Genomic DNA, 13,088 nt, shown 5'->3' with positions numbered 1-13,088 from the left:
CGTCGTAAAGGGTTACGTCGATGCGAACTTTGACACTAATCCGGATGACTCTGAGTAGTAAACCGGATTCGTATAGTAGAGCAGATACTTGAAATGGCTCCAAGTAGCGCGCGGTAGCATCCACAAGATGACATAGATATTCGTAAAGCACACACGGATCTGAAAGGTTCAGACCCGTTGACTAATAACCTCTCTCACAAGCATAACATGATCAAACCAGAACTCATTGAGTGTTAATCACATAGTGATGTGAACTAGATTGGTGACTCTAGTAAACTCTTTGGATGTTGGTCACATGGTGATGTGACCTATGAGTGTTAATCACATGGTGATGTGGACTAGATTATTGACTCTAGTGCAAGTGGGAGACTGTTGGAAATATGCCCTAGAGGCAATAATAAATTGGTTATTATTATATTTCCTTGTTCATGATAATCGTTTATTATCCATGCTAACATTGTATTGATAGGAAACTCAGATACATGTGTGGATACATAGACAACACCATGTCCCTAGTAAGCCTCTAGTTGACTAGCTCGTTGATCAATAGATGGTTACGGTTTCCTGACCATGGACATTGGATGTCGTTGATAACGGGATCACATCATTAGGAGAATGATGTGATGGACGAGACCCAATCCTAAGCCTGACACAAGATCGTGTAGTTCGTTTTCTCAGAGCTTTTTCTAATGTCAAGTATCATTTCCTTAGACCATGAGATTGTGCAACTCCCGGATACCGTAGGAATGCTTTGGGTGTACCAAATGTCACAACGTAACTGGGTGGCTATAAAGGTGCACTACAGGTATCTCCGAAAGTGTCTGTTGGGTTGGCACGAATCGAGACTGGGATTTGTCACTCCGTGTAAACGGAGAGGTATCTCTGGGCCCACTCGGTAGGACATCATCATAATGTGCACAATGTGACCAAGGAGTTGATCACGGGATGATGTGAGTTACGGAACGAGTAAAGAGACTTGCCGGTAACGAGATTGAACAAGGTATAGGATACCGACGATCGAATCTCGGGCAAGTAACATACCGATAGACAAAGGGAATTGTATACGGGATTGATTGAATCCTCGACATCGTGGTTCATCCGATGAGATCATCGTGGAACATGTGGGAGCCAACGTGGGTATCCAGATCCCGCTTTTGGTTATTGACCGGAGAACGTCTCGGTCATGTCTGCATGGTTCCCGAACCCGTAGGGTCTACACACTTAAGGTTCGATGACGCTAGGGTTATAGGGAAAGTATGTACGTGGTTACCGACTGTTGTTCGGAGTCCCGGATGAGATCCCGGACGTCACGAGGAGTTCCGGAATGGTCCGGAGGTAAAGATTTATATATGGGAAGTCCTGTTTTGGTCACCGGAAAAGTTTCGGGTGTTATCGGTAATGTACCGGGACCACCGGGAGGGTTCCGGGGGTCCACCAAGTGGGGCCACCAGCCCCAGAAGGCTGCGTGGGCCAAGTGTGGGAGGGGACCAGCCCCAGGTGGGCTGGTGCGCCCCCCCACCAAGGCCCAAGGTGCATGGGAGAGTGGGAGGGGGCAAACCCTAGGTCCAGATGGGCCTTGAGGCCCACCCTAGTGGCCCCCCCCCTCTCCCCCCTCTTGGCCGCCACCCTAGATGGGATTGGGGCTGCCGCCACCCCTAGGGAGGGAACCCTAGGTGGGGGCGCAGCCCTCCCTCTCCCCCTATATATAGTGGAGGCAAACGGGCAGCCCAAGACACGAGAACCTCTCTCTTGGCGCAGCCCTTCCCCTCTCCCTTCTCCTCTCCTACGGTGCTTGGCGAAGCCCTGCAGGATTGCCACGCTCCTCCACCACCACCACACCGTCGTGCTGCTGCTGGACGGAGTCTTCCCCAACCTCTCCCTCTCTCCTTGCTGGATCAAGGCGTGGGAGACGTCACCGGGCTGCACGTGTGTTGAACGCGGAGGCACCGTTCTTCGGTGCTTAGATCGGAATCAACCGCGATCTGAATCGCTACGAGTACGACTCCTTCATCCGCGTTCTTGCAACGCTTCCGCATCGTGATCTACAAGGGTATGTAGATGCACTCACCTTCCCCTCGTTGCTAGATTACTCCATAGATTGATCTTGGTGATGCGTAGAAAATTTTGAATTTCTGCTACGTTACCCAACACTATGTGTGAGATTTTGATGACTATCTTTCTATCTATGTAACATTTGGATGTTTTTGAATCAATGTATGCATTTGGTCAGTGACTATGTATATCTCAATTTCTCTCAATCGGCACCATCAATTTCTCTGAATCAGCACCCTTTGGTCAGTGACTATGTATATATCAATGTGTGCTAAATGTTGTGAAGATGCAGATAAATTGAAGTTGCAGACAACCTAGTGCTGAATCCACAAACAGTATCATATTACAAACCAAATCAAATCCAACAGTATCAAGTACTTAGTGAAGTAGTGTTATTACAAACCAAATCCAACAGTTCACTTGCATACATAACCTAGGATAACAGAGGAGTTCAACCACTTCAGCTAGTTACCACTTGCATAAAAGTAATCCTTCAGCCTCCCAGATGGCTTCCTGACCCTCTTTGACCTATCCTGCACAACACTTGTAGCAGATTGTGTAGGAGCAATGAAAGATCAATTGCCAGCTCTATTCGCAGAAGGTGACCTGGTGTTCTTTGCTGGAGAAGACCTTAATGACCTGGTGTTATTTGCTGTTGAAGAAATAGTTGTGCTCTTATTCTTGGGAGGTGGTACTGGTGTTGCTGAAGAGGTGTTGGTCCTGCTCTTCTTGAGAGGTGCTGGTGCTGCTATTGTAGCCTCAATGTTGGTGCTCCTCTTCTTGGAGGCTGATGTTGTACCTGGTGCTGCTACTGATGTGGAAGCAACCCTCTTCCTTGACCTACAAGCTGTCTGTGTTGACTCATTTGTTGTTGGAGGAGTTGTTGGTGCAGGTGCAGAGGCAGCAGGTGCCCTTGGTGGCCTTTGTGCAGTTGCAGCCATTGAAGAACCAGCCTCAGAGTAGTTAGCTATATTTTCCTACAAATGAAATGAATGTAACAATGCAATGAATGGAACTGAAGGACCTACCTGGTGCTTGTTCATCCTCAGCTGGAACTTAGGTTTTAATGGGTCACCACAATTGTTGAACCTGTGCCCTTGCTTCTTGCAGTTGCTGCATGTCACTATACCAATCCTAGAAGTATCCTTTTTAGCTGGCACCTCAAACATGCCTTTCCTCCTGGCAGTTTGTTTTTTACCTTTCTTTTCTCTAAAAACAGGTGGAGAAATATCATCACCAGGTGTATGAGGCCAATGGTCAGGACCTGGCATAGGGAATATTATGTGCTTATATGTTTCACAATACATGGGTTTCTTGAACAAAGCATTCACATAGTCTTCAGAATGTATCTTCACTTTCTGCATTGCAGCAATGGCATGACTGCAGGGGACATCTATCATGTCTCACCTCCTACAGTCACAGGTCTCCTTGTTCAAATTAACACAATATGTGTTTTCAGAGCTACTTGTGACTTTCCATATGCCTGGACCTGCCATGTATGCTTCACAATACTTAGCCCACTTCCTCCCCTCTTCTAAATCTCTGAATAAGTAGGTGTGATCTCCCATCTGCATGACTCTGTCTTCTCTCTGATATTCTGAAACTTAATCATCAGCTTTGTTCTTATGCCCTCCAACATAGTCCTGATTGGCTTGTTCCTAACATCCAATATCATTCTATTCAAAACCTCACTAAGGTTGTTTACTACCAGGTCTGTTTTGCACACAGTGTCCAATTTATACCTAGCCCATGTATGCTTTAGTATCTGTGACAACCACTGCCAAGCTTCTAAACTTTCTTTTTTCAAATTCTCCATGCCTAAATCATGACCATGTTTGGTAAAGGAATAGGGAACCTGATCTAAATGTTTCTTAAGTTCCTCTCCTCTGAAACCAGTAGATTGGAAATTGGCATAAATATGTCTAAGACAAAACCTTTGTGGAGAGTCAGGGAATACATCATCTATTGCATTCAACAATCCCTGTTCAATGTAGTGTTATCTTAAGTGTTACTACTGAATAACATTTTACTCATGGCAAATGTAAAGGCAAATGTAAAGACTAGGTACAGAACAATACCTTCTGCCTGTCAGACATAATTGTGTATTTGCCAAACTTATTGCCAGTTCCAATGACTATTCTCAACTGTGTGAGAAACCATGTCCAGCTGTCTGTCTCTTTCTTATCAACAACACCAAAAGCTATTGGGAAGATGTTATTGTTGCCATCCCTCCCTATAGCTGTCAATATCTGCTGACCAGTGCTTAGCTTGATGAAGCAACCATCCAGACCTGCTAACATGATCACATGAGTGCCTAATTACATCAATGCAAAAATATCATATACATTTGTGTCTGAATACTTACCTATAAATGGCCTGCATCCATTCAGAAAACCCTCCTTGCATGCAAACAAGAAGTAAAACATATAGTGAAACCTTGGGGTAGGAGCTGGGTTTAGTGGATCCTCATGTGTTGTTACTATGCACCTACTGCCAGGGTTAGTATCTAGCACACACTGCAGGCAGTCCCTTATTCTGTGATACTGGAGTTTGTGATCTCCTTGCACAACCTCAACTGCTTGCTTCCTTGCCGTATATGCCAAACTTTTAGGCACATGGACACCAAACTTCTTCTTTGTGTATGACATAATTGTGTCAACACCAGCTCCAGGGTTGGATCTGACTGTATCCTCACAAACCTTAGCAACCCAACTGACTGTCACCTTTGTGTTCTCTCCACTTGCTCCACAAGTGTGATCCAGGTTCATCTTCTTGATACTGAAAGCTGTCTCATGAGCTATCCTAGAGGCAACTATGTAAAACCCACAACCATGTTTTCTCTCAGAGCACCAAGAAATAACCCTAGTTGGTTCATTTCTGTGATACTCAAAATTCCTAAGAGTCCTCACATGAAAATTTCTAAGTGCTTCTCTGAACTGAACTACATTTTCAAAGCACAAATGCATTGAAAACTGCTCATGTGCATCTGGCCTGGATGGACCATACCATCTCCTCTCCTTCTTCTGCTTCTTCCTACTCTTCCTTCCAGATGGCAGCCTTGGAGCATCCTCTTCATCACTTAGGCCAAAATCACCTGGAAAACAGTACTCATTAGCTTCAGGGACATAATCTTCAAACTTGATGTGCTCAGGCTCACAGTGAGACTTGCTAGTTGGGCCAAGTTTTCTAACTAGCGTAAGCTTTTTGGCTCCTTTTGTAGTTATAGCAGCAGGATCCTCTACTTGTTCATCTTCAGAAACAATTTGTTCTTCCTGCCAAAACTCACAAGGTTCTAAGTTAGCTCCACAAAAGTGCTCTGCAGTATCAGTGCCAGCCTCATCTTCACCCCTACACCAAGCTTTGTAAGATATTTTCTCCCCTCTGTAATCACCCCTAAAGAACTCAAAATCTGAAGATGATTTGTCATATTCAACTTCATCTTCTTCTTCTGGTACATCTTCTTCATCTGCTTCTTCTTCTACATCTTCTTCTTCCACAACTGTTTTCCCCTTGTTCAAATTGCTGCTTTGCTGCGTGTTTAGGTAGGGCTCATCAGGGGTCACAGCTGGCAAACTAGCATTAGAGGCAGGGTACAGAACACCTTCTTGTGAGACTCTATAAACAACAGGTTCACCAACATGATCAATGGGGATCTGTTCCTCAAGCATGATGGGATCAATATTACCATCTGCTGGGCTTGGATCAGTAGCTTTTCTGACAGTGATGTTCAGTACCTTCTTATCAACAAATAAGTCGAGCATTTCCTCTAATGCCTCCTTGTAAGTGCATCTAGTGCCCCTTAGTGATTTTGGTGTATTGAAGACTTATAGGTTAAGGGACTAATGTGTTTATGAGTGTACACAGGTCTATAAGTCTATGAGGAGTTTGATATTTACAGAGAAAGTCGACCCCTAAAAATGAAGTTCTTCGAATGAAGACTTTCGATTTCTGAAGACTTTGAAAGTGAAGAAATTGGTGTGACCTTGAAGACTTGGTATTCATTTGAGGAACATGAAGCGTGAATACTTTTGTGTTCGTAGTTTCATTTTCCCTTTCTTGAGTCATAGGAAACACCATACTGTTAAAGGGGGTCGAGGAAATACTAAGGAAAAATTTCCATGTGATGCTCAACTCAAAATCTTACACCTACCAATCCCTTCGAGTGAAGCCATTGGAAATCTCATACAGTTCAGTCATATTCTTCAGTGACAGAGACGAAGTTCTTCTCGTCTCTGAGGAATTTGTTCTGACTGAGGAGTTAGGAATTCGCCAGTGCGGATTGCCTACACAGTGAGGAACATGATAGCCCTGAGGAATTTGATACTCAAATTTCCGACCGTTGCTGTGCTATGCGCCAGCTGTCCCAAAATATCTACCCACCTAACGGTCATATCATTGAAGGGAATTTATGTCTTATCATGTCAGGCTGCTCTCTAGGCTATAAATAGCCGCCCCCTACAACCACTAGCTGGTTGGCTGCTCCGAGAGAAACTGACACTTGTCATTTGAGAGCATCCCATCCTCCGAGGACTTTGAGCGAAAATCATCAAGTGAGGAAAACCCAAACCCAAACACCTACAAACCCAAAGTGATTGAGCATCACTGAAGAGATTGATCCTGCGTGGATCCGACGCTTGTTACGTTTGAAGACTGTGCTTCTTCCAGACGGTTAGGCGTCATGGTCTAGAGCATCCAAGAGGAATTGTGGATCGCCGAGTGACCGAGTTTGTGAAGGTTCGGAAGTCACCTGAAGACTTACCACGAGTGATTGGGCGAGGTCTGTGTGACCTTAGCTCAAGGAGAATACGGTGAGGACTGTGTGTCCTCAGGTTTAAATACCTAGCCGCTCCAACCAGATGTACAAATGAGACAGCAGTTGGAACTGGTCTACCAAATCATCACCAAGCCTACTGGTTCTATTTCCTCAACTCTTTCATTTCCTCATAACTGTGTTGTGCACTTATTCATATCTGTGTTTGAAGACTTTGACTGAAGACTTTCTCAATTTCCTCAGTTCAATTTATTCAGTCTGTTTGTCTTCATCCTGTGTTATCCTGTGTTTACGCTTTCTGTACTCTGTGCTTCTCTTCATGTCATCATGATGACCATGCTTGTGTTCTGCTATGCATACTTTTGAGTACTTATTCCACTGCAAGTAGTTCTTTGCTAAGGAATTTCCACATTGGCAAATTCCTCAGTGAAGAATTCATAAAAATCGCCTATTCACCCCCCTCTAGTCGATATAACGCACTTTCAATTGGTATCAGAGCAAGGTACTCCCTTGTTCTGTGTGATTTTGGTTTAACCACCTGGAGTTTTAGTTATGTCGATCGCAGGTATGATCAAGGTCTCTGCTGGGTGTCCTACCTTCGATGGGACGGACTACCCCTAGTGGAAGAATAAGATGTGAATGCATCTTGAGGCAATTGATAACGATCTATGGTATGTTGTGGAAAATGGTATTCCCTCTGTCTCACCCTCACTGAACGCTACCGATGTGAAGAGATTCAAGCAACTCGATTCTCAAGCGAAGAATATCATATGTGGCCATCTGAGCAAAGGACAGTATGGAAGAGTGAGTGCTTTGGAAACTGCTAAGCTTATCTGGGATAGGCTGTCCAAAGTGAATGAAGGAGTCTCAACTCAGCGTGACTCTCGAGTTGATGTTCTTCGCAATCTCTTCAACCGCTTCAAAAGACTCGACAATGAAAATGTTCAACAAACCTTCGATCGCCTCACTGACATCTCAAATGAGCTTCAAGCGCTTGGTGCCACTGACATCACCGACCATGAGGTGGTGAAGAAATTGTTGAGATCGCTTGATTCCTCATTTGATACTCTGGCATTGATGATACAAGAACGTGCTGATTACAAGTCACTTGATCCCGCTGATATCCTCGAAAGGCTAAATACTCATGAGTTCCAGCTTGCTGAAAAGAGAGACCTCTATGGTTCGAGCTATGGCAGATCATGTGCACTGAAGGCCAAGGCAGTTTCTGAGTCTGAAGATGAAGACTCTGGCAGCAGCCTTGGTGATCCTGAAGAACTGAGCCAGGAACTAGCACTGCTCGTGAAGAAATTTCAGAAGTTCTCAAGACGTGGTAACTTTGGAAGATCCTCAAGGAGCAATGATTCCTCATCCAGTGACTACAAGAAGAGGCTTTGTCACAAATGCAAGAAACTTGGACACTACATTCAAGATTGTCCTCAGTGGGAAAAGGAATCAAAGAAGAAGAAATACAAGGATCACAGTTCTGATGATGCGAAGAAAAAGAAGAAATCCTCAAAATCTTCATCATCAAAATTGTCGGAGTAAATGGCCACGGGTAGCCTAACCGACTCCCCCTGGCTCTTCGAAAAATTATTAGGCCATTCGAGACTTCAAGCATACGGAGCATAGGGCCGCCTTCCCCCGGCCGGCTATCCCCAGGGCCGACTACCAGAAGGCGACCCGGCCTCACAAACCTTCCCAAAGAAAGCTACGAGATGGCCGACTCCAGGAAGACGGCCCCAAGAGGACCGACTCCCAGAAGCCGGCCATGAAGAAAGCCGACTCCCAGAAGCCGGCAAAGACTGCACCCACCAAGACTACATCCACATAACGGTGATAAGACGGGGCGTGGCCGCAGTACAGCCCACTACCCCCGAATCCCGGAACAGGCATGGTCACAGGGCACCGTACGGATCAGCCATAACCCGTTCGGCGCGGCACTGTAGCCATGTTGACCTCGATGTCACCCACGACAGGCGCCAGTACGGCCCGCGGGCGGCAGGCCCCTTTAGCCAGAGAGACGCTCGAAGGCGGCCCCGCCTCCCCTAGTCGGCCAGGGGCGTAGCCGGCTCCCAATAGCCGGCTACCTCCCTCCTTCGAAACATGTGCCTCATTAAGGAGACAAGACGAGGTGAGGCTACAGTGAGAGCCCGCAAGGCGGCGGCACTGTAGCCACGCTTACCTCGACAAAGCCCTCGTCATCAGAGGCGAGGTAACAGTAACCAGTTGCCGACAAGGCCCCCAAGCGGTGGGGTCAGCTTGTCGGCCAAGAGGCCGGCAGCCGGCGGGACCCACCAGTCGGCGGGCCCCAATGGCCGGCGGAGAAGCCGGCGAGCACAGACACTGACGGCTGGGACCCGCGCCCAGCTAGATTACCATTGTACCCCTGGGGGGTAGGCCTATATAAGCCCCCGGGACACCCATGCAAAGGGTTGATCGGATAGAGTTTCACACACCACATAGAGAGAAAATGAGAGCTAGCATTGCCCTTCTTCTTCCTCTAGCCAAACAGCTCAAGGAGCACTTGTAGCTACTTGTATTGATCTAGTGATCATGCGGAGACCCCGCAGAGCAGGACTAGGGGTGTTATCTCCACGGAGAGCCCCGAACCTGGGTAAGATCCGCCGGCGTGCATGTCTTCGCCTTATCCCGTTTCCAGGCACCGGCGATGTCTTACTGGCTCCCACAATGATAAGCCACCCGTTGGCATATGTCGCACCTACCACCCGACAAAAATCCTCAAAGTCTTCATCTCACAAGAAGAGCAGCTCCAAGAAGGCTCGGGCATTCATTGGCAAGGAAATGGACTCTGAAGCTGAATCTGAGGAACATGAGGAAGAGGAGGCATCTGAGGAGTCCGAGTCCGGAGTAGCAAGTCTAGCTCTCGCTAATGGCTTCACCAACACGGCTGATGAAGGCAATGATGACTACGCTCCCACCTATTGCTTCATGGCAAAGGGTGCCAAGGTACTCAAATATACCTCCTCTGAATCTAGTGAGAATGAATCTGATGAAAACCTCAAGCCCAGCTACTCTAAACTTGCTAAGATTGCTGTGAAACAACAAAGGGCTTTTGAAAAGGTTCATAACATGCTAGACATAAGTGATGATATGTTGGGTGAAGAAATGGATCACACTAAAACCTTGACTGAAAATCTACAGAGACTTCAGACTAGGTTTGACAACCTTCAAGGTCATCATAACACTCTCTTATCTGATCATGAGAAGCTTTCTTATGAATTTCGTCAAAGAAAGCAAGATCTTGAGAAGCTAAGAGTGAGTTATGAAGATCTTCAGAAGGAGCGCGATTCATTACTTGCTCAACAAATCAGCGCTGCTCAGGAAGAATTTGTTCCTCCATGTTTGAAATGCATTGAACGTGAATATGCTAATTCTTCACCTGAATGCTCAAATGCTTCTAATGCTACAAATTCTTCAACTGTCTTTGCTATCACTAATTCCTCATCTGAGGACATTGCTAGTATCACTAACGATGCAGGGCTGAAGGAATTGTACATGACAGGCATGTACAAAAGCCTCAAAGGGCATCAGACTCTTTGTGATGTGCTTAAAAAGCAGATCCTCAACAGGAACCCTAGGAAAGAGGGTATTGCCTTTGAGAGGAAACTCAATGCTGATGGTACATATTGGAAGCCTGAGCAGTACCCCAAAACCTCATGGGTTGCTGCAAAGGGACCTCTAGTTGATCCATCTAATTTATCTGGCTTTACATGTGAATCTTCTCATTCTTCTGATGAGTCATTTGACTCCAACTATAAACTGTTTAAAAATCAGAATGGTGAAGTATTTGCTAGATATGTTGGCACTAACTGCAGGAACGGTTCTCCTATGAAGAAAATCTGGGTTCCCAAAAGGTGCCTTGAAAGTCTTCAGGTGAATGTCCTCATGACATCACCTGTGAAGAATAGGAACCCCAGATCAAATTCTTCATATGGACGAAATTCTTCATATGGATCCAAGTCCTCATACGGATCGAATTCCTCATGTGGATCATATTCCTCAAAAGGATCAAAGTCCTCATATGAACATCATCGTGCTAACAACTCTGTTTCGCAGGGAAGAGCTAAGGGCTATGAATATGAGCATTATTCTTCTAATCATTATGTTCATAAGTCCTCGAAGAATTTCTCTGCTTATTCATATGCTTACCCTAACTCCTCTTATGTGAAACGAAATGGATTGGATTCTATGCCACCTTTCTCGTATGGAGCTTGCAGAGTGATGAACTCTTTGCCACCCCTTCAGATGTGGGTGGTGAAGAAAAAGAACTAATCTTTTATGCAGGGTCAGGTCTCCAGATGTACTTTAACGTCTGAAGAATTTGCTGGAGACCTAAAAACTGCCTGAAAGGACGCAGGCTAATCATGAAGAAATGAACTTTCATTTCTCACGTCCTCATACTGTTTTTAAGTGTTGCATTGCTTGATGAAATTGGTCTGATGAATTGTGATGTCATATTCTTCACTGATGAAGTATATGAAGTTCGTAAGCTGCACTAATTCATCTGCAGGATGATCAACCCAAAGCCACTGAGTGGGTCCTCGATAGTGGATGTACAAATCACATGACTGGTGACAAGAATCTATTGATGGATGCTCCCTTATCACCATCACATCTAAAGCATATCATCTTCACTGACAAAGGCAAAAGTCAGGTATTGTGTCTAGGTAAGGTTGCGATCACAAAGGATCGACACATGGACAAAGTCATGCTTGTCGAGTCCTTAGGATACAACCTCATGTCTGTCTCAATGCTTTGTGATCTTGATATGGTTGTTGTCTTTGGAAAGTATCGTTGTGTTGTGGTTATGGAAGCTGACAATTCCAAAGTCTTCGAAGGCTTTAGGAGATGAGACTTGTATATTGTTGATTTCTCTACAGGACCGCAACCAGCAGTGTGCCTACTTGCAAAAGCTTCAGAAGGCTGGCTCTGGCATCGATGACTTGGTCATGCAGGCATGAGGAATTTGCACACGCTTGGGAAGAAGAAGCATGTCATTGGCATTGAGAATGTCAAATTCCTAAAGGATCACTTGTGTGGAGCTTGTGAAGCTGGAAAGATGACCAAGGCTAAGCATCCAGCGAAGACTATCATGACCACTACTCGACCATTTGAATTGCTTCATATGGATCTCTTCGGTCCTAACCATTACTCAGCAGTCACAAATGACGCATCTCTCTATGGCTTTGTTATTGTTGATGATTACTCTCGATACACATGGGTACACATTGTTACTTACAAACATGAAGTGCAGGAAGTCTTCAAACGATTTTCCTCGAGGGCTTCAACCAACTTTGGTGTGAAGATCAAGCACATCAGAAGTGACAATGGAACTGAGTTCAAGAATTCTGGTCTTGATGACTATCTTGATGAACTTGGTATTACTCATGAGTTATCTGCTCCTTACACTCCTCAGCAGAATGGCGTCGTGGAGCGCAAGAACAGAACTCTTGTTGAGATGGCTCGCACTATGCTTGATGAGTACAAGACGCCTCGTCACTTCTGGATCGAGGCAATTTATACTGCGTGCCACGTCATCAACAGGGTATATCTTCACAAATTCTCCAAGAAGACTGCCTATGAACTCCTCACTGACAAGAAACCTAATGTGAGTTATTTCAAAGTCTTCGGTGCTAAATGTTGGATTAGAGATCCTCATCACAATGCTAAATTTGCACCGAAAGCACATGAAGGTTTTATGCTTGGTTACGGAAAGGACTCGCACACCTACAGAGTCTTCAACAACATTCTTCACAAGGTTGTTGAAACTGTATATGTGCGGTTCGATGAAACTAATGGCTCGCAAAGAGAGCACCTACCCTCTGTGATAGATGAACCAGCACCTGAGGAAACTATCAAGTTCAAGGCTACTGAGGATGTCATTCCTACCGAAGAATCTGCTGAAGAATTCAATCCAGAACGTGAAGAACGTCGAGCTAATGCACCTGAAGAAAATGCTGAAGAAGATGGTGCTGAAGAAAATGCTGATCAAATTCCTCGACGACAACCTGCTCATCCTCGCGTTGCAAAAGAAGTGCAAGTTGAAAAGATCATCGATGACATTGAAGCACCAGGTCCTCTCACACGCTCAAAAGCTTCACATTTATCTAATTTTTGTGGGCACTATGCTTTTGTCTCTATCACAGAGCCCACTAAGGTAGATGAAGCATTTCTGGAGCCTGAGTGGATTCAGGCAATGCAAGAAGAATTACATCAATTCAAACTCAACAACGTCTGGGAACTG

This window comes from Aegilops tauschii, chromosome 4 (assembly GCF_002575655.3).
Source record: "Aegilops tauschii subsp. strangulata cultivar AL8/78 chromosome 4, Aet v6.0, whole genome shotgun sequence".
Classification (NCBI taxonomy): Eukaryota; Viridiplantae; Streptophyta; class Magnoliopsida; order Poales; family Poaceae; genus Aegilops; species Aegilops tauschii.
This window is presented reverse-complemented; position numbering follows the sequence as displayed.